The sequence below is a fragment of the Haliotis rubra genome, unplaced genomic scaffold, assembly GCF_003918875.1.
Source record: "Haliotis rubra isolate DU_JTF1 unplaced genomic scaffold, ASM391887v1 Scf690, whole genome shotgun sequence".
Classification (NCBI taxonomy): domain Eukaryota; kingdom Metazoa; phylum Mollusca; class Gastropoda; order Lepetellida; family Haliotidae; genus Haliotis; species Haliotis rubra.
In genome coordinates, this window is record NW_025767402.1 from 406,878 (window position 1) to 423,133 (window position 16,256).

Genomic DNA, 16,256 nt, shown 5'->3' on the forward strand with positions numbered 1-16,256 from the left:
TATCGGATGATTGTGGTGAACGATTATCGATTATAATCGAAGTATATACATTTTCAATGTTATCACCAATTTTAAGGGTTTTCCCCAGGTTTTTTCTAATGAATGTTTTTTATAACTAATACTGTCAGGCAATGAAATACACGCATGCAAGAAAGACACTGGAATTGTAATTAAACAATGAAAGTGGTTAAAATGATTTACAATGTGCATAGCTTTATGCTGTTGAGTGCATGTTTGTTCATGAATATTTGCCAAATTTAATTTTTACTTACTTCATTCAAGTGTGTTATACTAAAACAACAAAATTCTGATTAATTGAAAATATGTTTTTTACAATCGATAATTAATTTTAATCCTTCTTTCGATTGATTTTCGATTATTTTCGATCATCGGAACACCACTAGTATATCATATACATCACATATTTTATATTGACAAATGTTTGATCCCATCAGAGAATAATACAAATATAATGGCAGTGATTTCAGACAAGGTGTCTCCGGCGCCAAACTCGGAAACTGTTGACTGTGTCGGCATCACATGGAGCAGTCACCAGGATGCCGCTTCAGCAATGTTATTTATACCAAAGATAGAATCTTCCGAAGTCCATGGATACTTTCAACTTAACTTATCAATATATACAGAATCTCACCCTAGTGTCTTTTGATAAAGTTTTAAATTTTTACTTATATCAATGAGTCTTGATATACATGTATTTGATCTCAGAAGACACGAGGATGAGATTCTATTTATCATCAAAAATCACTCTTCTTTAGTTGTCAAGGAAAAATGTACCGGTACTGCCATTAGACTTGTCGAGCAGTAATGTCAGCATTGTGACGTCATCAAGTTCATGACGTCATAGCATTGTCAGGGCATTGTACAAAATCTACTGTCAAAACGGTGTAGAGATATCGTTTGATCTCACACAAGCAATATCTCCTGTGGAACACAGTGTTGGATGATATAGATAAATCAAAGAATTAAACGGAATATATTGTGGTTTTCTAACTATTTGTTGTTAAGTTTTCTAATTTTGTGGATCATACGGAAATAGGGCAAGTTGCAAACCTCCATCCATGGTTATAACTAGTTACCATGGTTACAGATACATAGGTAATCGGATATTATGTGAAAAGATCTGTTCGTCAATGAAAAACCCAGGCATTTATGTTTGTAATGATATAATAAAAAGTGATACCCTCGACATTGTGTCTCGACGTACTGTTGCACGGCCACTCTGCTGAATTCAATACAATATAAATTTACAAAGTCTGTCGAGAATCCTCTTCCAGTGTTTCTCTCATTCCATGTAGGCTACGACAAGAATAGCTGTAATGTTATTTGATGACATGCTGGACAGAAGCTGGGGTATTCTTGTGGAATAATGGCATAACGTAAGTTTCAGTTACGAGTTCCTAAGCCTGATAACTGCTGCCGTAACATTCTGATGATTAGATGAGATGTCTAAAAGTAAAAAAACCCGGAGCTTTAACCCTAAATACACTTTGCAAAAACACTGTCCAATACTTATCTGGCTTTTTTCAAATTGTTGGCCACCTTTTCCAGAATAACATTGCAACATGACTTACAAAGGAAGCAGGACAAGACTCAGCTGTTCGGAAAGATCGATTATTTCTTCAATCAAATCCACAGCATTATCATGCAAATATTCTTCCTGAACCGGGGCGGTGGGGTAGTCTAGTGGTTAAAGCGTTGGCTCGTCACGCCGAAGACCCGGGTTCGAATCCCCACATGGGTACAATGAGTGAAGCCCATTTCTGGTGTCCCCCGACGTGATATTGCTGGAATATTGCTAAAAGCGGCGTAAAACCAAACTCAGTCAGTCAGTCTTCCTGAACCAGATACGTATTTTGACATCTTAGTGAGTGAGTGAGTATGGTTTTACTCCGCTTTTAGCAATATTCCAGCAATATCACCATAAATGGACTTACACATTGTACACATTAGGGGAATCAAACCGGGGTCTTCGGCGTGACGATTTTGACATCTTAAGCATGCCTGCCTTGGGTACCCTGCCTTGGGTACCCTGCCTTGATGTCAAGTTAACAGTTAACACTTACTGAGTCCAGTGACTTCGGTGACTCATCTACATCAAACAACATAGTGATTGTTGCATTCCCTTAATATCAGATAGTAGAATGTTAACCCTGAAAGTGTGACAAATAATGTTGTGTTATACTGATCACTTGTGTTAGTGCCAAATTTCAAACTTAAACAATCTACACCGAACCGTGTTCAATGTGCAACGAACAAACAGCGATGAAATGCATTAGAGTAAACAAATATTATCGAATTGACTAGATCTACAATTCAGTACAACTGACCGGAAAGTATTAACAATGGAAGTACACACTAGCGTGACAATAGCAATATCATATCATTACACTGGAAGTAAAAATAGAAACACAATGGTGATTACCAGAAAGCTAGTGATAGTTATATTCACCTGGCAACAATAGTGATCAAGCTTCCAAAGTAAGTTGACGCTGGATCCAAAGAATTTTGAAAGGATCATCTTCACTCAACCATAACTGCCTCCTTGGTGTAGTGGTTTGAGCGTCCGCCCGGAGAGCGGAAGGTCGCGGGTTCGATCCCGGCTGCGTCTTACTAAAAGACGTTAAAATATGGTACTTGTTGGTCCCTGCCTGGCGCTCGTCATTAATGGGTACAACAGGACTGGCCGGCTCGGAGTCAGTATAATGTGTCTGTGTGGGATATTCATGCTTCACTGCGGCATGGTATCTCCGTAAGCTAGCACTATAAAACCAGCTTAAGTCTGGGCTAGTACAAGCAGCCACACATGCATGCACGTGGTCATATGAGTGAAATATTCTTAAGAACGACGTTAAACCCCATTTCATTTCACCTCACCTCACCTCACCTCACCTCACCTCACCTCTGCGTTGTGATCTGATAGCGGCATGTGCTTGCACTCATACGTCCGTCTTAAAAAAATGTTCTGCAGTGGTCTAGAAGCTTCCTGATATCTAAAAAGGTATCTTTGGCGGTTTAACTACATGTAACGCCATGGGTGTATAAATATGTACTTGTAGATCAGTACGTGTTGTTGGTATACTTTCCAAGAGTCAAATATAAATATGAAGAAATAATGGAAAACTATCCCAGTTATGTTGTTGCCGATTGTCTGATATTCTGAGATTGTTCAAGTGACGACGTGGTCGCGACAAGGGGTGGGGTACTTAATTAGACAAGGAGAACCAGAAAGCCAGTAATACGAGAAGTGCCAATTCAGCAAAACCGGAAAAAAATTAAAATATAGTTTAACTATACGAAAACAAAGTATTATAATTTTATTGTGATTTGTAAGAAATATGTTCATTATCAAGTTATAATCAAAGCCAACTTTGGCAAAAGGTCGTTCTCTTTCAATGCAGCAATGAAGTGGAACGGGCTACCGCTTGAACTCAAAACCAGCGAGTCACTAACATCTTTTAAGACTGGCCTCAAAACATTTCTTTTCAAGTGTCAATTTCCATCTTAAGCGCACAGAGCATTTATTAGTGAATGATGCGCTATATAAATGCAATTATTATTATAATTATTATTATAAATTGTAAGGAATTAAAAACAATAATAATAAGAAACCAATCAATGACCAGTCTGTATGTGTTGTCATGATAATATGAAGCAAATTAAAATATAGGGAGACTTAATTTGTAAGCCAGCAATATCCACCAAGTCGACTAGTGGACATTCGTTATGTCTTTCTGTTAGCAAACCAATCCTTATAACAGTTTACAACAATCAGAGAATAACAGGCCATTGCATAACTGAATTAACAGTGGTGGATCCTGTACAAACGAAAGAATCAACAACAAAAAACTAGATTCACGGTCTGTGATTGCAGATAATATATAAAAATAAGATATTTATGCAATATGAAAAAAAGCACCAAACCATCATTTACTTGAAGCAAAGGCTGATATAATTACATTCATGTATTAATGACAAGAATTAACATATACCTTGCACTGACAAGTATGTACATGCATTCGGTGTTCTTTCCATTGCTATTTATTTTGTTGACTACCAACTGTAGCCGTGCCAATGCTGGAGTCTCTATGACAGTGTGCTGTCGGCAACGTACCTTGTCATCCTGTCCAACTCATTAGTTCTTTAAAACAATTCTTGACACCTCAAATTTCTGGCATGTGGATATTTAACGGGTCACGTGCGGCGTTGTAGATGTCTGTTTTGAAATTCACTATTATCAACATGCAAGGAAAACATGTACAACTGGTCATAACTGAGTAACTGTAAATGCAAATATGATTATACACACGGAAGAAAGTATCGCAACACCCCATAGTTTACATAGTATCAATATGCTTCTATATAACCGTAGCAATAGAACTTATCCTAACCGTAATTCAACTTACTATCTGGATATACAGACCCCCAAGGGATAATTAAATGGCAAATATAGACGCAAGAAGAAGGAAAACGTGTAGTTTATTCATAGAAGCGAACATAGCAAAACATTGGTACATTTTGTAGTGCTGATTGCTATTGTCGTGTGACGTCAAGTGCGGTCATTTAAGCTTCTGGTACATGGTCCTCAAGAAACCACATACGGATAAGTAATCGAGCACAATGTCAGTATCTGGTGGATCCCCCGCCAAGAGAGAGAAACGTCCTTGACCCTCCTCCTCTTTGACTATATCTGACGTTGAGTTTGTGTAGGTATTGCTCCACTCTTAACGGAGGGCTCGACTCCTGATAGGCCAGGGTAGAGTTGTTTCTTGACGTAAGAAAGCACCAAGGGCACTCGGGGCTGAGTCGGGTAAAGCAGGACTCGAGTCCAATTTAATGGACTCGAGGACTCACAGGGGAGATAACTCTAACGTCTCACGCAATCAAGATGGATGATGGTGAGAGGAAATCCAATGTCTGGACGCATTTTGATCTTGATTTAGTGGCCAAAACCCCCAAAATGTCGTCTTTGTGGTGTTTCCCTTAGTTACGCAGGTAGTAGAACAAGTTCCATGCGCAAGCATTTGTCCTGTAAGCAACCGCAAATAAGCATTGTAGACAGAAAACCAGCTCAGCACGCAACGCTGGGGCAGTTTGGTTAAATTTTTTAGCAAAAGTCGCAAGCCTGTTGACAGGAAATGGTATGAAGGTATTACGCAAAAAACAATGCTTATGTGCGTTAAAGATATACGACCATTAAGCCTTGTTAAAGGGGAAGGTTTCAGGGCTTTCTGTGAAGCATTAAACCCAAATTACCAGGTCCCATGTGCCGCGACAATTCACAACTACCTCATGAAGTCGTATGAAGATTGCAAGGAGAACATAATATCAGTACTCAAAACAATACCTGCCGTTGCCCTAATTATGGACATGTGAACCAGCATAGCCCTTCACGGCTATATCACTGTCATTGCCCACTACCTATCGGATTGGAATTTAAAGTCATGCATTCTTGCAACACGACGTGTAGAGGAGAGGCACACCGGTGAAAATATTGCCGCAAATCTTAAATCAATTCAGGAGGAATTTGGTATCAAAACAGTGTCTGGCATTACAACTGACAATGCTTCAAATATGTCAGCTGCAGCAAAAACGGCTGGCTATCCCCAAGTTCGCTGTTTTGCCCACGCACTCTAATTGCTGTTAATGATGGGTTCAAGGTACCTGGCATTGAAAACATGCTAATGCATGCACACACACTTGTGGCCTTCGTTGCAAAGTCGACAATGGCAACACAGTTTCTCGAAAGTCATCAGAAAAACTTGGAAAAAACCCCAAACATGTCATCACCTGTGTTGTGACGCGTTGGAATTCCGTCTACTTTCTGCTTGATCGGCTGTCCCTCTTGCATGGTGACATTGTTGCAGTGCTTTGTGATCCCCTTCTCAAGAAACACAAACACCTAGACCTAAAGGACAACCCATGGATGTTGGTGGACCATGTTGTCATAGCACTGAAACCTCTTGTTTCAGCAACAGAAGTTCTGTGTAGTGAGGAACTTCCAACGGCATCTGGTGTCTACCGTGAGAGAAAGGTCTACTTTAAAGTCTCTATCGCTATCTTGGTGGCGGGAGAATGAGAACCTGTTCCCACGTATAGCACCTCTTGCCAAGAGGTATCTCTGTATACCTGGAACCAGTGTTCCACCTGAACGCGCGTTCTCTGCTGCCGGACTCACCATTACTAAACAACGGGCTGCCTTGTGTCTGGAGACTACAGACGCAATCATATTCCTAAACTAGAATCTACGAGACTCATTAAAAGATGAAGATAATGTAATAAGCTATGTTCTTTAAAACCAGGCCTTGTGTTCTTGCCTTCTTGCATTAAAATCAATAAACAAACAATTTGATACAATTAGTCTTCATTCTTGTTGTTCACTTGTTTTCTACATAGATATTCAGTCGTTCTTATCCAGCGTATCCAGCGTTACATATTCAACAATCAACACATACATAAGCATTGAAAATAACATTTAAGAAATACAGTTCGCTCTACCACCATGTATAGCGTTATAAAACACACTTTCGCCCTGAACTATTATAGTTAAAGTACGAGGACGCTTGCTGAAAAACTTGTCGCTGAAAACTTGTGAGTTGAATTGACACATTTTAACCGTCGTAAAACATAAACGTAATGTTTCCACCTGTGATGTTAACTGCGTGAAGCAACTGCAAACCAAGAAACGGGATGCAACGGAGTAGTTTACTGTAGGAGGCCGTACGAGGCGATGACAACTGACATGCATCGTGACGTCGCTTACATTGTGACGTAATGTAAAATGGTTCGATTTCGAGGGGGGCACACTAGAATGGCGCAGTGACGGGATAACGTCATTCAATTGTTACGTCATCAAAAAACTATACCTTTATTCGTCACGACTCGCCCCTTTCCGTAACCTCCAAGAAGCGTGGCGGCTTGTCCCGGAATAACACGAATGGTTTATTATAACGGTAATGCTAATTTTGAGGGCATTATCATGTGCAGAAGCCCGCGGTCTTCTATTAACTGCCCGACGAAGGAGACCGAGGGCTTCTGCAAATGATAATGCCCTCAAAATTAGCATTACCGTTATTATTGCTAAAATACATGGAATTTGTGTTGAAAAGGAAAAGGAAACAATGAAGGAATTTGACTGTAAGTTTACTCAAAACCAACTTCTGACGGGGTTGACTGCCCGAATGCAATTACGTCATCGAACATTTCAAGTGACGTCACAACAGAAAGTGACGATATTCGACCTTGGCCTTTGACAAGACCATAGCCTGCAACATGCCAAACGATGCCAGTGTTCGGTTTTGGTCCAACAACAACGTTAATAGTGCAATTGTTAAGGTAAGCACCAGCAAGAAAGCCAATATTACCGCTATTTAAAGCGGGAATTCGGGTTGGTTTCACCCAGAATATCTGCCAGTCCAAAGCAAATGTCGAATGAACCGACGCACCCACTATGACGTCACTTGACAACAGAACTGATAGTGGCCCGTCGTTAAGGTTGAGCGGTCCAATATCATTTGCAGCGGCCCGCAAATTTCTGATAATGGGAGGGCCGTTTCATGATAATTCCATGTGTTTTAGCTATAATGTCTGATAATGTATTTTTTTTCGATTGTTCTAACCACTAGGCATCGTAGAATCACACTTGGAGACCTAAATCCTAAAATAGTTAAAGTTTTAATCACAATAAATACCATTGACCTGATCTCCGTTCAGTAGAGTTTCGGAAGAAGAAATTCAGTGTAGTGTTACTCAATAAATGCTTAGTCTTTAGTTTGAAACCAAAACGTTTTCACTATAAGAAGTCTCAAATAAACACCAATCGTGGTTTACATATCTTAAGTTCCTTAGTCGATCCATCTTTACAAGATTATCTCCGATGCAGCATCAATCAAGTTATGAATGCTTTGTCTAAATATCTTCCAGCTTGCGCACACGTTTTGCCGCAATTTAACCATGATAAAGGTTAATTGATTATCTGACTTATCCTCCAGGTGAATGTTTAAAAGTTGCTAATATGAGAAGAGAAGTACATTGATTGGTTTCAATCATATTACAGCATTTACAAGTAAAATAAGGTATCACCGGCCCAGCTCGTGAATATTGATCACATTATTGATCGCGTAGAACTGGGTCACAGTGACACTTACGCTGCCTTCACATGTTGTTTGCAATAATAAAAAGGTAATAAATACTTCCATTGAGATTGAACATCAACAGCTTTATTCAGGAACGTTTAGATTCACATATACATGTTGCATTATTCGTAGATTGGAAGGTGGAACAGCCACGTGTATGATTGAATGTTCGTTTTAGATAAGCATCCAAATTGTCGGATACTCGGGTCCGAGTCGGATCTGACCCCTCGAGTACTCGAGTCCCAAATTTTGGACTCGTGAGAGCCCTAGCTAGGAGTTGTCACTCGTGGCCGACCTGGACGCTGACGTTTAATACTTTTTAGCAATGAGTCTTCATAACATACTTCTTTATACTATGGCTTAATTACATCATCAACAGGTAAGTCAATTCCGTGATGTTTCATGGAATGTATATTTGTATGTAATTTTGTGATATTTCGATGGAAGTTGTTAACGCTACTTCCCTGAATCAATTTAAAACCATGATAAACCCACAGAAACTCACAATTACTTTGATTAAAATTTTGGGACTAGATTTTGACAAATCAGCCATTGTCGCCTCAAACTCAGCTGTAGTGATCTAAACGCAGACAGATATAATCGACATGTATCGGAAACATCCAAGTGTCCATGTGCTTATAACGAAGACGTTATTCACTTCCTTTTCACATGTCGGAACTATCAAAATTTAAGAACAAATATGTATTTTTCTATTCTATATGTTAACTAATAGTAACATTCTCAACTGATTACACTAGTTCATTTCTAAAAGTGTGAAGCCCCTTTCTGGTGTCCCCCGCCGTGATGTTGCTGGAATATTGCTAAAAGCGGCGTAAAACCAAACTCAGTCAGTCAGTCATTTCTAAAAGTATTCGCTTCCAGTGATTATCACCACTATGAATATTCAATGTACCTCAAATTTTATACAATTGGATTTTCTGCTGCAGCTCATTTCGTTACTAAGCATAACCAACATGAAGAACACATTCATTAGTCAATCATATATCTGATATTTTGTCGCAATATTATTCATTGCTGTTAAATTGTAGCATTAATTTATGTATCCAGCTTTTGGAACAATGTAATGGAGCGACGTTCATATTCAGTTTTGTGAAATAAAAATATGTTTAAGCCATATTTCATGGAATGTTTTTGAGTACTGCTTTGCTTTGCATCGAAAAATAGACAAGTCAACGTTGCCACATCCCATTTGTGTGTAGTTTTGAACCCCGGCCTTTAACGTCATTAGTTTGCTGGCTAGCTATTCTCGAAACGTTCGTAGCCTTACGAACTTCTTAAGCCCATTCTTAACACATTGGCTTCGATCAAAGTTACGAATCTTAGGGCTACGAACGTTTCGAGAATAAGGGCCCCGGTGTGTTCACGCCAATCGCCAGATAGTCGACGAATGACAACCAACTTTCTTACAATAGCCTCAATGGCATGTCACCATTCCGCATTCCATTAGCTTGCCATGTTGTGCAGTTGTCAGCTGAGGCCCCATATTTGCTCATCAATAACGAAATCATTTTATTTTCAGAGGTGAGGTGAAATTGGGTTTAACGTCGTGCTTGAGAATATTTCGCTCATATGACGACGTGCATATGTGTGTATGTGTATGTGCGGCTGCTTGTACTAGCCCAGACGTAAGCTGGTTTTATAGTGCTAGCCCACTGAGATACCATGCCGTAGTGAAGCATGAATACCCCACTCAGACACATTATACTGACTCCGAGCCGACCAGTCCTCGTTGTACCCATTAATGCCGATCGCCAGGCAGGGACTAACAAGTACCATATTTTAACGTCTTTAGGTATGACGCGGTCGGGGATCGAACCCGCGACCTTCCGCTCTCCGGGCGGACGCTCAAACCACTACACCACGGAGGCGGTCCCTCTTGTAAGACTTGGAGACATTGAGGATGTTTGGGTGAATGCTTTGGAAGATGTGAACATCAATAATCAATGGGTCGAGAAAGATGGTCGTGCGATCTGGAATCACTTTGTGACAGCACGGTGGGTCGAGAAAGATGGTCGTGCGATCTGGAATCACTTGGACACGGAGAGATACCGGACCACGAATCATCTTGAGGGGTGGCATTCCAAGATCAAGAAGCTGGTACCCTGCCATCCCAATATCTTCAGGTTCATTGGTATATGATCAAGAAGGAACAGTGCTACACCGAGACCACGACCCTGCAGTTGGGCGGTGGTGGAAGGCCGAGCCCTAAAAGACCGAAATATCATCACCTCGACAGCATCCTGAATGTTGCAAAGGACAATCTGCTGCAAGGTAGAATCACTCCGATTGAATATGCAGATGCAGTATCACGCATTGTTGGTGTATGAGTGAAATGGAGTGAGATGTTTTATGTATTATAATTTAAAGATGTCATGTATCATGTGTGAATTTTGTATGCATTTTTGAATTTGTTGTGTTTTAGTGAAATGGTGATGTAAATGCAAGTATCATGTTTCATGTATCATGTGTGAATGTTATATACTGTGTTCTTGTTAATCCCTGTGATGCATTACGTCATGCTGTCTTACTTAATCCCTGTTACATGTTTATAATTAAGTGGGTTGTGCTGTATTGTTTAACTCTTGCTTAACAGTCTGAAGCCGACGTTAACCCCCTTGATGCCGAGTTTTTTTTCAGGCGCACATTTTCATACGGTTTGAAAAGTGAACGTTGTGCGAGAATTGCGCTTGCGTGGTCCTGGATCTACGTACGGCTATATAATTACACAGAAATGTAGAATATTTAATTTACTATCCGTTGGTATAAATATAAGTGCAACTCCCTCGGCGGTTTGAGAAATAGACACTGCTAAATGTTGTCCAAAGTTTGTTATGCCTTAAAAAACAGTAAATGTATCCGCTTTTTATCGCGCACCGATAAAAGCACTGTGCTACGAATTTTTTAATGTGGCATCTTTATGGAAAGTGTGAGCGAAGAAAATACAGCCTGATATCTGAACGACATAAGTGTATATGAATTGGGTTTATGTGCATGTGCATAACGTTATACGCTCAACTAAATAATAGTGGATGGTATCAAGAAACAGGAAATTTCCCGCAGAATTCGAAACTGTGAAGTGTATTTGTGTGCGTGGGATATTTTGATTTTTATTGGACTTGAAACTGAGTGTTGAAGGGGAAGGACATATATGTCCCTGTGGCATCCAGGGGGTTAAACTCCAAATGATGATGACAATATTTCTTAACATCGGCATAAGAATCTTTACTGAAACGTCTCATCATAATATAATAATTAAAGAATTTGTTATCCATAAATTATCAATGCCTTTCTTAATATTTAGATGGAGTATATACACAGAACTATATCTCCCTTTCCATTCGTACCAATTTCTAAATGTCACTCACTAAAGTTGTATTAGAATTCTTGTTTGAAGTAATTCTAGTTTTCAAACTTTATTATAGTCTGTTTGCAGTGAAAACGTACCGATGAATTTCACTTTAAACAAAAATGTAAATCAAATAAATCAAGGGAGTAAACGCAGTAATTGGAACAGTGATACAAATGCACGTGCAGTACGTGATGAGCGTTAACTTAGACCAAACCTACTTGTTCTCGGTATTTCATTTAATGTGCATACCCCCTTGTAATACAAACCAATAATAGCGATTTGAAACTATGATCGTTTGTTAAACAACTTTTATCCTAAGTTGAATAAAATTCTGAGATTTAAATGTTCAATTGGCCAGGTAAAATCATGAGGATTCTCGCTTCTAATTTCACTTTATTTGATTTACGTTTTTGTTTAAAGTGAAATTCATCGGTACGTTTTCACTGCAAACAAGCTATATGTAATTCTTTGAAAGGCAAACGAATCTCATTCTTTTCTTCCTTTCGGACATGCGTGTGAAACTGATTTACTCACGGTATTCAATGTGCACGCGCGTTGAGGATTATCTCCCCTGTTTGACGGGTCACCTTACACGAAATCTATGACACTCAACTCTGATGGAAAAATACACATGTCCGACTATCAGCTTGTCCTTCCGTGCACCACCGTCCGAGGTGATGCAATGGGACGTGAAAACACATCATGTCGTGGACAACCAGTATGACACTGGGAGATACATTTTTAATCTGAACTTGACTTTGTCTTCGGTAGTCACGAATGTTGTTGAAGAATATAGACTAAAGACAAAGTGACAGGTAGGGGAATTTGATGGTAGACTTGTCAATATATAAATTTCACCTTTCATTTGATGATTTCATTTAATGCAATATCTTCTGTTAGTTTGCTATCTCTAGTCAAAATATATAGTTCTTGTGTCATACAATTTAAACCAGAGACAGATTACTAGTATATCTATTACATATGGTCTCAGTTTTTAAAACGAATGACTGTGCCAATTAGGTTGAACACCTGTTTAAATTATCTTGTTATCTAGTTGTCATAGTAGTGGGAGTATACTATATACTGTGTAAATGTCTACATAATTTATACTTTTAATGGCATGTTGAACACCTCAGGAACTAGGAGTTACTGGGGAAACCAGAATTTAATGTGAATCCAGAAAGTAGTTCCAGCTATATGGTGGCAATATCAGACACTATTGATCATTAATGCATTAATAAATATTCATATTGATATTAGAATGCTAATTTGCCATAAAGAGGGTCTGGAATTGAATACCCCTCGGACAAATCTCTTCACGGTTGCTGGCCTATAGGCAAACCTGATGGTAATGTCAGCACTGATGATAGTGCACTTCGGGCTGTGTTAATAGCACTGTAACCACAATTTTTGTCATAAAGTTCTCTAAAAAATTCAATAACTCCAACAGGGTTTGCATCCCAGGTACGTTTCTGTATACAGATATGTACCCTAAACAAAGTCAAAATACAGAAACGTACCCGGTACCCTAAAAGGCGGACGAGTCCATATTCCGCAATCCAAAAACCAAAACCGTATGTAGTTGTTCCCGTTCAACTGATTGCGATTGGTATTCATGTGCATCGTGAAATATCCGTTACTGTGTATTCTCATTACTTACATAAAGCAATCAAATGTACCTAATAGAACAGTATGACAGTTCCGGTCAAGAATACGACACAATGGGAATGGAATCGTCGTAGGTTACGATTCTGTATTCTCATAATGGCCAAGGTACGCCCTCATGCTGAAAGTGAGGATTTAGGGGTCCTTGTGATAGCCCTCATGCTGAAAGTGAGGATTTAGGGGTCCTTGTGATAGCCCTCATGCTGAAAGTGAGGATTTAGGGGTCCTTGTGATAGCCCTCATGCTGAAAGTGAGGATTTAGGGGTCCTTGTGATAGCCCTCATGCTGAAAGTGAGGATTTAGGGGTCCTTGTGATAGCCCTCATGCTGAAAGTGAGGATTTAGGGGTCCTTGCGATGGCCTTTATGCTGGAAATAAAGATTTAGGGGTCCTTGTGATAGCCCTCTTGCTAAAAGTAAGGTTTTAGGGGGTCCCTGGATTAAAACACTATTAAGCAAAACCTCAACCATGTCAGGACTTACACACAGACTCTGTAACCTTACTGCCACCACTGTACAACCAATCTGTACCGCCACCACTGTACAACCAATCTGTACAGCCACCACTGTACAACCAATCTGTACAGCCACCACTGTACAACCAATCTGTACAGCCACCACTGTACAACCAATCTGTACAGCCACCACTGTACAACCAATCTGTACAGCCACCACTGTACAACCAATCTGTACAGCCACCACTGTACAACCAATCTGTACAGCCACCACTGTACAACCAATCTGTACAGCCACCACTGTACAACCAATCTGTACCACCACCACTGTACAACCAATCTGTACAACCACCACTGTACAACCAATCTGTACAGCCACCACTGTACAACCAATCTGTACAACCACCACTGTACAACCAATCTGTACAGCCACCACTGTACAACCAATCTGTACAGCCACCACTGTACAACCAATCTGTACCAGCCACCACTGTACAACCAATCTGTACCAGCCACCACTGTACAACCAATCTGTACAGCCACCACTGTACAACCAATCTGTACAGCCACCACTGTACAACCAATCTGTACAAGCCGCCACTGTACAGCCACCACTGTACAACCAATCTGTACCACCACCATCTGTACCGCCAATCTGTACCAACCACCACACCCACTGTACAACCAATCTGTACAGCCACCACTGTACAACCAATCTGTACAGCCACCACTGTACAACCAATCTGTACCACCACCACTGTACAACCAATCTGTACCACCACCACAGTACAACCAATCTGTACAGCCACCACTGTACAACCAATCTGTACAGCCACCACCAACCAATCTGTACAGCCACCACTGTACAACCAATCTGTACTGCCACCACAGTACAACCAATCTGTACCGCCACCACTGTACAACCAATCTGTACAGGCACCACTGTACAACCAATCTGTACAGCCACCACTGTACAACCAATCTGTATCGCCACCACTGTACAACCAATCTGTACAGCCATCACAGTACAACCAATCTGTACAGCCACCACTGTACAACCAATCTGTACCGCCACCACTGTACAACCAATCTGTACAGTCATCACAGTACAACCAATCTGTACCGCCACCACTGTACAACCAGTCTGTACAACACTGGTGACAACACAACTGGTTGTGTTTCAGATTGGCATCAGCCATGGTATCAGGGTTCTTGAAAAGTTGAGTAATCAAATGGCAGGTTTCCAACACTATTGATATGCTGAAACTAGATTTGTTTTTAAGGAAGGGTATCAATACAAAGATGAACAACATAAAAGAATAAGGATGCTTATGTATCAGCTGCAATAGCACAGGGAGGTCAGTAGCTACACATTGCTTCAGATCAGATTAGAAACACGTAAAACCTGCAGTAAGCATTATTCTCTGATCTTAAGGCAAGTTAAGCAATTTGTAGTTAACTGGCTTCCCAATGACATTAGAATCTATGTCAAAACGTCAGCTATACAAAATAAAGAAGTTGTATAGCCATAAAAATAGTCCTCATTCTTCATCTACCCAACTTCTAGAATGCCAATGAAAAAAGTTAAGTTCAGGATGTTGTTTTGTTAATAAATCGTGGATATATACGTCACCACTTACCTGCAATGTGAAATATGTTAATTTCTCTCAGATGTTTTGACATTTTTGCTCAAAGTTACTTCTCCGATATTTATTGATAATTGTTTGATATTTTGTTGAAGATTAATAACCTCTGTGATCTTTATCGATGGTGAGCACTAGTTTCTAGATATGTGTTTTGTTTTTGTTGGTGATTTATATGGCCATCATGACGAGACTCTGAATGTCAAATTATGATAAAGCTTCACCACACATGATGATATACCGTCCAGTTGTGTTGCCAGGATTATTCATAGGCAAAGATTAAGTGTCACGTGTGTATGTCTTGTAAACCAAGCTGGGACGTATTGACAGCTGTGCACGTCTCCTAAATCTGTTTGTGATTTAGTTGCAAACACACTCATATATATATCTCAGAATAATTTTTAAGCAGTTAACACCGTCAAATTGGAGGAAATATTGACGGAAGCATTACCCACTTGATCTGTCATACACTGAGAGACATAGACAACACAGATTGCCTGATATGGCCTAAAAAAAAATGTTGTGGTTCCGATTACCCGACCGACCCTTGAATTCTTGCACCGACCCTATTTTTTTTAAGCGGTATGATAAAAAAAGAAGCCTTCAGATACCATTGTTTTTTCCCGGGACCGACAGACATTGGTCATTCTGATAGATAAAGTCGACATTATGGCCTCAAGCTTGATTGAATAAACTGTTTACTTCTAAAACAAAATGTATCAAATAAAATAAAAATCCTACCTACCTACCCTAAATTTTAAAAACGTGTAATCGGAACCACAGCATTTTTTAATTTGGCCTATACTGTAAATCACGTAATTTTTGCGTCGCGATATTTTTGCAAGTGGCGACCAACAGACGTTTTTGTGTCATGATATTTTTGCAACTTGCCTAATTCTCAAAAATATATTGCAACTGAAAGTTCTACCTAAAGAATATCCAATCACATATTAAAGGTTGCCGCTAATCTTG